Below are 9,238 nucleotides of genomic sequence, written 5' to 3'. Positions count from 1 at the left end.
GGACCTGAACCAACAAAAAACAACCCAAGTCAAATGTGCAACATAAAAAACAAGCACAAAAAAACCCCAAAACAATCAATCCCAACCCAAAAGCAAGATGGGGCCCAAACCCAAAACCTGTGGCCGTGTCCACACTGGAGCCATGTACTCCTCACACTGTCACGGGTAGGCACAGGTAGGGCAGGCTGCAGCGCCAGCCTCAGCACAGGCAGCCCGGCTGCTTCTGGGGCTCCTCTGCCCATCGCTGTGTCCAACCCTGTGCAGGCACAGGCACGGCACAGTCAGATCCTGGCAGCACAGCCCTGCACCAAGAGCCCAGAGCTGCTTCCCGGGCAACCTTAGCTGCTCTGCCCGGCCCCACAACCTGGCCCCGCACCCCCAAGACAGAGGGAGAAATGGGACCAGGACCCCAGGAATATCGCGCTTAGTCCTAGAAGGGCGGGCGAGAGCCAGGATCTGGCTGAAACCCCTCCGGGCCCGTGCGGCACCAGCGGCACAGACCGGCAGCTCCCCCCTCCCTGTGCACCCTCATCAGGGTGTCCTCGCCGCCAGTAGGGAACAGTCCCACACTCACCGCTCCAAGCTCTCCCCGGCTCCAGCAGAGCCAGCGCCAGCCTGGAGGTGCCTGCCCCCATCGCAGTTGTTCCAAGAGCTGGGGAGCAGAAACCAGCCAAGAGGAGGGAGCCCGCAGCCAGAGCCGGGAACCAGAAGCAGTAGCGGACAAAGCCAGCAGCAGCGGGCAGGTGGAGCCAGTTCGGTGCCTTTGGGTACTCACCGGCATTAGGGCACTAACTGGTCTCTGCTCCCACTGTTTGCAGACCCCGCACTCATCCAGGCTGGGTGTTCCAGGGTCATGCCCAGGCGTGCGGGAATGTCCAGCCTGCACAGCCCAAGCCGTCCTGGCTTGTCGGGTTGGAAACGCTCCGGGTGCAGCCCAGAGAACGGGTCTCATTGCGGGACGTGGCAAATCCAGCAGCGCTCGCTGGATTTAAATCACAAACCTGCACCGAAAAAGCATTAACTGCACCACAGGGGACCCCAAACACTGCTCCGTCCGTCCGTCCCCCCTCCCCCCCGAGGGCGCGATACCGACCTTAAGCACACCGTGTGGGACAGGGACGGGCGTCGTGTCTCCATGTGCAGCTCAGGGACCCCACCGAACATAGGCCCTGTCAACAGGCTCCAGCGTCTGTACCGCCAGCGCCGGCCCGCCCTGGGACATTGCTGCCCTCCCTCAGCCCCGGGGGTCCCGCCACCCCTTACCCCAGCGCCACGGGGGCTGCACCCCCACCTCCCCGGCCCTCGCCGCTCAGACCCAGCGGGCCCCGACACCCCCCACAAGCCGCGGCCCTGCCCGGAGGGTCCCAGCTTTCCGACAGGGGCCCCTCGGACCATCTGGGGCCGCCGTGCCCCCTGGCGGCTGCGAGCGGTACTGCGCCCCGGGGCCAGTTGTAGCTTCGGGGGCGCTCGGCACGGACCCGACCGTGATCGGCTGCAGGCGGGGAGGGTGCGGTAGCGGTGCGGCGCCGCCCTCTAGCGGAGGAAGGGGAGCACAGGGAGGTCACCGCATGCCGGGCTGTCCAGAGCACTGGGAGGTCCTGTTGTATGGAATAGGGGAGAGCAAGGTGCGTGTTCCCCCGGGGGGAATGACACGTCCCATGAGTAAGGGTCTCTGCGGGCAAGGGTCTTGTGTCTGAGGGGTGGTTTTAGTGTTATCATGAACCGAGGTCCTGTCAGAACGCAGCTGTCTTCTGTTTTCCTGGTCTTGTCAAAATCACACCTGCCTTCCTCCTCTGCCTGAAGTTAGTTGTTACTTTTCCTCTTATCCAGAAGGTTCACTGATCAGTCTTCTACTTCTCGAGCTCTGGGAGCTTGAAGGAATTCCTTGCTCCATGGAGTTCTAAACTCCAGTTTTACAAACCCATCACTTCTTCATTGCCTCAGCAATGTTGTACGTGGTCATTCCCTTCCTAGCCACGGTCAGTCAGTAAAGTATCTTGAGAAACAGGGTGAGACATCAAGGCAGGAAGGAACACACACCCCAAACCCTCTCCAGATGGATGTCCAGAAGCTGCTGTTGGAAACTAACCCTCACCTCAATCAGACCTAACTTGAACCCTTCGGAGCCACAGGAGCTGTTGCTGCTGGAAATGTGTCTGGAGTGGGATTTGGGCACTGCCCAGCCTGGATCCTGGCTGCTGTTGTAAGGCAGGATCTTTAGAGATGAGCTTAGAGGTGTCCAGGACTCACCTTGCACCTCTGCTGCAGCCTCCCTGCAGCCCTATGGCTGCGCCGTGGTGTTAACACCACATTCAGGTGTGCTGAACTGAAATGCCAAAGGTCCTGGGTGTCTCAGATTGAACTCCTCTGCCTTTCTGCACTCACACTGCATCTTACATCCCAACCTGTGCTGCTGAGCCTGCCTGGGCTCCTGTGCTCAGGTTCTAGAAGTAATGCTGCCCTCACGTCTCTGCCTCAAGAATGGTCCCTGCCCCACAGACACCAGCAAAGTCAGCCCGAGCCTATTTTCCTCCCAGCCCCGAGCGCCCTGCCTGCCTCCAACTCCAGTTACAGCTTTGTCACTGGCTACAGAAAATCACCATGGCCAAAACCTGTTTTCTGTCAAATTCTCATCTAATACACGATAGAGAACAGGCAGTTGAGCCACACAGGAGAGCACAAAGTGCCACCTTATACCCTTTCAGTATTTTCCTGGAGCTAAACATGTTGGTTCTGTGTCCTGGTATTTACCTCTGAGATCCCAGGTCCCAGAATGCTTCCTCAGCACATCCCACATGGGCACTGGGGAGCTGTTTGCAGTTCGTCTCCTGACCTGGAGATGGCCGTGGAGGTGTCAGAGCTGCTCAGTTCCAGCTGTGGCTAAGCAAGGTTTTCAGGGTGCCCAACAGGTCCCCATCACCCTGACGGGCTCACCTGGACCCTCCCCAGCCACATGCCCTTCTCCATTGGTCCCAGCTCTGTACTTAAGCTCAGGTCAGGGGCTGCTTTTCACTTCTCTGAGAGCTGTATTACAGATCTTTCATTTTCTATTAGTTTTTATAGTTTATGGCTCTTTTTACTTTTTGTCTTTAACGTAGTAGTGTTATTGGACTGCCTTTGACTCCTGTTTAGGTACTGCGGGGGCGATCTCTGGTTTCCTGCTGTCTTTAGGTTTAGGTTTGTTTGTCTTCTGGTTTTCTTGTTGTTTGCTCGCGTTGCCTGAGCTGGTACCACTGTGTGACTTCATGGGGATTTTGCTTCTACTGACTAATGCAAGAAGGCTGGAACATGTTTTTCTTAAAGCGTGCTTGTTAGCTTTTGTCCTATTGATTACACATAGAAATGCTCGGTCTGCTTACAGCATAATGGTCGAGCTTCTTGTTATCCTGATCTCTGGCAAGCTGCTGCTTATCTTTTTAAGCCTAGTTCAGGGGCTCTTCTGGTGGCTTATACCTATGGAGGGGAACTATAAGGGACCTCTTAAAAGTAAGGACACTTTTTCCAGTTCAAGTGAGAGCCCTGGAGCTTCTGTTCTTGCTCTGGATGTGGAGACTTAAGTAAGGTCTGGAGCACTCGCTGGCATTCCTGGGAGTCCTTTCCTCTATCCTTAATCTATATGAGGAGGGAGGAGGCTTGCTGTGAGAATGGTGGGATGACTATTACCAACTCTGCTATGGGTCTGGATTTTGGGAAGGAAGGCAGGAACAGGAAAGGCAAAACGTGTCATCCCACATATAAAGGCCACCTAGTTTAACTTGGGCCATACAGACTGTTCTTTCCCCTCCTGGCTCCTGCTGCTGACTAAAAAGCTCCGCTTGTCTTCTCTAAATGCTGTAGCTCAGCACGCATGGTGAGAGCCTGAGAGCTGCATGCTGTGCTGGGGAGAGCTCAGTATGTTGGGGATGGTTCTAAAGGGTTGTACCCCTGCTCTAATGACTGAAGGGATGTCAGGGAGCTGGTAAGTTAGTCCCAGACCCTGTGAACAAGTTTTCTAAGGCCAAGGGATGCCCTAAAAAGCAGAAGTAGGAGGGTTTGCAAAGGAACACATGTGAGAAACCCAGCCCAGATGTGCAACCAGTTGTCCCCCTCCAGTGCATGATGCTGATGGCTGCAGGTGACAGCCTTGTTGCCCCAGGGCTTGGGAGCCGGGCTTTGGGCTGTCCTGCCCAGTCCCTCCTTCCTCCTTTGCCTCCTCCCTGCATCAGGCAGGAGCTGCAGGGTGTCTCTCTTCCCTCTCTGCTGCACTCGGGGCTGCATCCTTCCTCCTTGCTGCACTGAAGAAGGGGCTGCTGTGGAGCTCTTGCACCTGTAAGTGGGGGTCTCTGGTTTGAGTGGGGTGGGGGGCTGCTCTTAACCTGGGTTGGGCTGTTTCTTCCTTCCTGCTGTAGCTGGGAGCTGAGGTAAAACTGCAGGTGCTTTGTCAGCAACAGGTTTTTTGTGTGCGGATGAGGTGGGATGCTGATCCTGCTGCTCCGAGGTGGGGCTGGGGGTGCCCCAATTGACTTGGGGACATAACACTGCCTGTGCGGGGCTCTGAGTGATGCCTCTTGGTAACCAGAGCCCTGCGTGCTGCTTAGGTTGGTGCTAGGGAGGTGAGAGGCTGCAATCCTGACCACTTCATGCCCTGAGGGGTGGATAAGGGGTGGCTGTAAATGCTGTGAGCCCAGATGGCTTTGTAGTTCAAAAGCTGGGTATACAAAGGACGAAACTTCCCTGTTCCAGTGGGAATGACTGTGTGTGAAGGGGGAAAGCATCTGTCGTGCTGCTGCTACTGGAGATGCCATTCTACATGGGCTGGCTGCTTAAGCCCTGTACAGAGCTCCAGGTTTTCATAAAGGAAAGCCTGCTGCCACTACAAGCTGTCCTGTGGAAGAGGGGTGAGTAGAGCCACTGGTGTTTCAGGATTTGAGTTTTTCCTGATTGACTCTACAAAGGGCTGTCAATTTAAAAGGGCTGAAATGATGCTGTAAATGTCAGTTGTCAAATGCTGCCAGTTAACTCTGTCCCCCTGCTGACTCCTGGGGACTTCTATGCCAGGGATCAGAGTGATGTTAGTTTTGCTGTGAATGAAGGTGCAGGATGATGCAGTGTTTTAGAGTGAGTTTTATGTTGGCTCTACCTCTAATAGTCCATGCTAGCAGTGTAACTGGATCCAGATCAAACGGCAAATATGCACAGGGATACAGCGAAGAATTCAACCTCAATTTCAGTGTTATTGTGAAGGGAATCAACATGAAGAGTCTCATTAAAGATGTATTTCAATGGATGGTTTAAGTCAAGGACAACCTCTCATCAATCAGAGCACCTCTCCAAGGGGCAACTCTGTAATTTTTACTTTTACATGCTCTTACTTTGCTTTTAGATCAATAGCAGAAAACTACCAGTAGAATAAAAGTATCTGGAGCTTGAAGTACCTTTTGTTATCTAACTCCACGTACAGAGGAGCAATACCTTGTTCTTTAAATCTGAACCGAGTTTGGGGGCTGCAAAGAATGAAATGCAGTGGGAGAAGTTTCAAGTGTTTTGCTGGAGAAACGATAATTAATTCAAAGCAACTCTGTGCAAACCTCAAAAATGGCTCTCCCTTGCAATGAGGGAATGTGAGATGTCACCTCAAACCAAAGGAACAGGCCTGGGCTGCTGCCTCTCTCAGAAGGGGAACCTTAGTAAGGAAGACTAAATTCCAGTCCTTACTGCTTGAGGCAGAGGAGCAGCGTGGCTGTTTGCCCTTCTGGCTATTGCCTGTCCCAAATCCTGGCTTAGTTTACCTTATGCCTATTGCACGCCATAAAGTCTGGGTTGTGTTGATGTTAATAGTGGTTTTAATAAGCATCTTTGTGAAGCTTATTTGCTCCCCAGAAGTCTCAGTCTCTTGAAGGGTAAAAGCTGAGCTTATGTACCATGTGTTTTGGCAAGCAGTCCAACTGTGCAGACCTCAGGCTACAGCCCGCATCCTGCCAAGCCTGATATGGTGACCTTCTGCCACCCTCATGGATTTTTGCATTCATCTGGACTTGCTCTTTTGCTGAATCTGGTGGGGCTGATGGTGTGACTCTGTACAGCAGTGCCAAAAGCCAAGGTACTGCCAGGGTTTTTAAGAGGCTGTGGAGAGACAAGCAGGTGGCAAACTGCCTGGGGTGGTGTGGCTGTTACTGCTGTACGAGCTTGTAGGGCTCTATAAGGGAGGAAGAAGATGGGGAGAAAATGGGTGCAGAGCTGCAAGATAATTGAGCTGGGTCTGCTGCTTCCATGGCACTGCTCTAGTTGTCTTGTGAGCTGTGGTCTCTGGGCTCCTCAAGCTATAGTAATGGGTAGTTTCTATGCGAATCATAGTGCATGAGAAAACTGACCCTCAGCTTGCAGTTGCTTATTAGATGAGGATGTCTGTATGGTGCAGCTATTGCCATGCAAGAAATAGAATGGGACTGTCTGCCCTGGCTGTTGCTGCTGGTGGGAGTGGGGTATCTCAAGGGTAAACTGAAGGTAGGATGAGCCTGACAGGGGCATCTGTGCCCTGAGCCACTGACCTGCTGAACACCCTCAACTCCTGCAAACCGAAGGCAGCACTTCATTTGTACTGGGTGAGAAGGGCACTAATTAAAAGTAGAAGTTTAACAGTTGGTAGTAGCTGATGCCAGTATTTGATGTGTTCATGCCCTTAAACCAGAAGAAGTGATTAATCAATCCTATAGTGATAGATGGCTTTATAGATATAAGTAACTTCCCCCATGACATTTAAATCTAAGGACAAGATATTTTGAAGCTTTTGGCCTGACCTCTCCTGGGAGCAGGGTCATCTATCTTGAATGCCAACTTTCTGCCATGGTAAGTGAAAGCTCTCAAGAGTACAGAAAAGCAGTTGTCACTAAAGAAGGTAATGATTAACTCTGCCTTTAGAAGGGAAGAGTTACTGTACTGCTGGTTTTCAAGTGCCACTGAGACTGAAGACTCAAATCCTGAGGCTGAAGGTTTCACTAAAATGCAGTGTTACAGCAGTAACAGCCATGAGGTGACCCTGGTAAAGATGGCCAGAGGGTGCTTTTTCTGCTGTTGCCTTCCAGCTGATAAACCCAGGATGTTTGAGCAACCTGCTGGTAGCAGTGTTATGATATGGCTGGCAGATGTTATGTTATTTAACTGAATAACATCATTAAACTGAAGGATGAGCACAGCTTAATGACCCATTAAATGCACTACACTCTTCAGCATCAGCTGCTTTGAGTACAGAGGCAAATGCTGTTCGCAGCAATTGTGGCAAGCTTAAGATTCAGCTAGCACTTGTTGAACACTGTTGGCTTCAGGGGAGTGAAGGGAGCCAAGTTCCATATGTGAGCTCAGGTCCATTGAAATGGAGACCTCTGAGTAGGGGCAAAATAGAATCCATCTTTAGAGCTAAAATGCAGATGTGCGGGTAACTTGCCATAGGTGCAATGCAAGGGTAGTTTCCAGTAGCTATTTTCACTAGGGTCTGGGGTGCTGGTAACCTGGTGGAATGATGGTTAATGTTAATAAGTGACAAAAGGGATCCGCAGAAAGGAGAGATGACAAAGCAGGACCAGCTTACAGCGTCACTGACCCAGCTGGGTTCATCCCTGTCACTAGTGCTGCATGTTGCTCTCTCCTTCATCCCTGACAAGATGCAGTGTACATGGAAAGAACAGAGCGAAGGGGACTTGGATGACTCTGGAACGGCCTATGTTGGACAGAACATCACTTGTACGTTGACAGCTTGAACCGCACAGGTTAGATCACATTATGGTAAGAGTATGTAAAAATTCCGACCTCTTCTAGAGGTACCTATCAGCGTTACCAAGGTGTGGGTTGAAATTGGAGTGGTTTCAATGGCTCAACGCATAATGACAATAAAGTCAATGAGGCAGTAAATAAGACTTCGAGAGTACTAAATGGATTCAAATAATTAGAGCAATTCACAGAAAGAATTGGTGGATCAATCCGTGAGTAGGTGTGTAGATGATAGTGTGCCAAGTTGGTAAATGCAAACAGTCAGAAAGCAGGACAGTACAGGAGAAGTTCACTCCACTTCATAATTCTACAGCCCTCCTACAAACTACTAGCTCTTCCTAGAGAGATGGCACTATGCAGATGAAACCCTTGCTATATCCTTAATAGCCATGTTTTGTTCTTCTTTTAGTGCTGCTGTCCAAGTAAGTCATGTTTCAGATGTGTCTGATCCAAGGAGTGCTCTGGCAGCCTGAGTAAATGGTTCTGTTCTGGGACCTGAATGACTTGCAGTGCTCCCAGCTCTGTCTGGGGTTGGCTTTTACAGCGATGCTGGCTCCTGGAGTAGCTGACAGCAGGGCAAATTGAGTAATTATTTACCTAGGACCCTTATTTCATTATTAGGATCAACAGCATGTTGCCATGTCACAGAAAGGGAGCTTCTGTAAGTACTTCCCGTGGGATGGTTGTCCCACTTTGCAGCTTCTGCCTAAATTATGATTATACTTGCTTCCACCTTCTACCTGCTTCTCCAATTACTTGGTTCACTTTCAATACTCCAAATGACATGTTTTCTCCGCTGGCGCTCTCTGCCAGGGACTGACTCATGTGCAAAGCCTGAACCTGCCTGTAAAATCAGATGAATCAGCTTTGTGCCTACCATCCAGCCGATATTGAAGGACTGGGAATGGTAAAAAATCAGCTCTTGTGCTGGAAGGTGGCAACTGAGGAGGCTCATCTCCCATTAGTGAGGACTTCAGTGCTGAAAAAAGCTCAGCAGTGATCATTCAGCTGTTCCTAGGGCTTAATCCACACCACTTAGTGCTAAGTGCTCACTGGAGTGTGCATGTAATTTCGCTGTTCCCTATTCAGCGGAGTGCTTTAGGATTATTTTCCCTTGTGTTGCTGCTGTTAGTGGTAGTACTGTTCTTATTTCTTGCTCTGCTGCTAGCCAGGAGTCTAAGGCTAAAAAGACTCCTTAGATTTTGGTTGTAATAAAACCAGTAAGATACAAAATTATGATGTTTGGGTTGTGAGTAGTCTTGAGGGAATTCTTGTGACAATGACAAAAAGCCATTTCCAAGTCAAAGGGAGCTAAACTCTTATGACTTGCCAGGCTTCTTAATGAAGTGGCTGGGTAAGTGTGCCTCTGTGTGGAAATCTCACTTTAACCTGATTTCAGGGAACAGTTGGCTAAGGTTTGAGGCAAAATTCAAAGCATCTTATGATGATGCAACTAGAAAAACTGTAAATTCAGAAGCTTAAAGGCTGAGTAAGC

The sequence above is a fragment of the Psittacula echo genome (assembly GCF_963264785.1).
Source record: "Psittacula echo genome assembly, chromosome: 1".
NCBI classification, from domain to species: Eukaryota; Metazoa; Chordata; class Aves; order Psittaciformes; family Psittacidae; genus Psittacula; species Psittacula echo.
Note: the sequence above shows the minus strand (reverse complement) of the source record.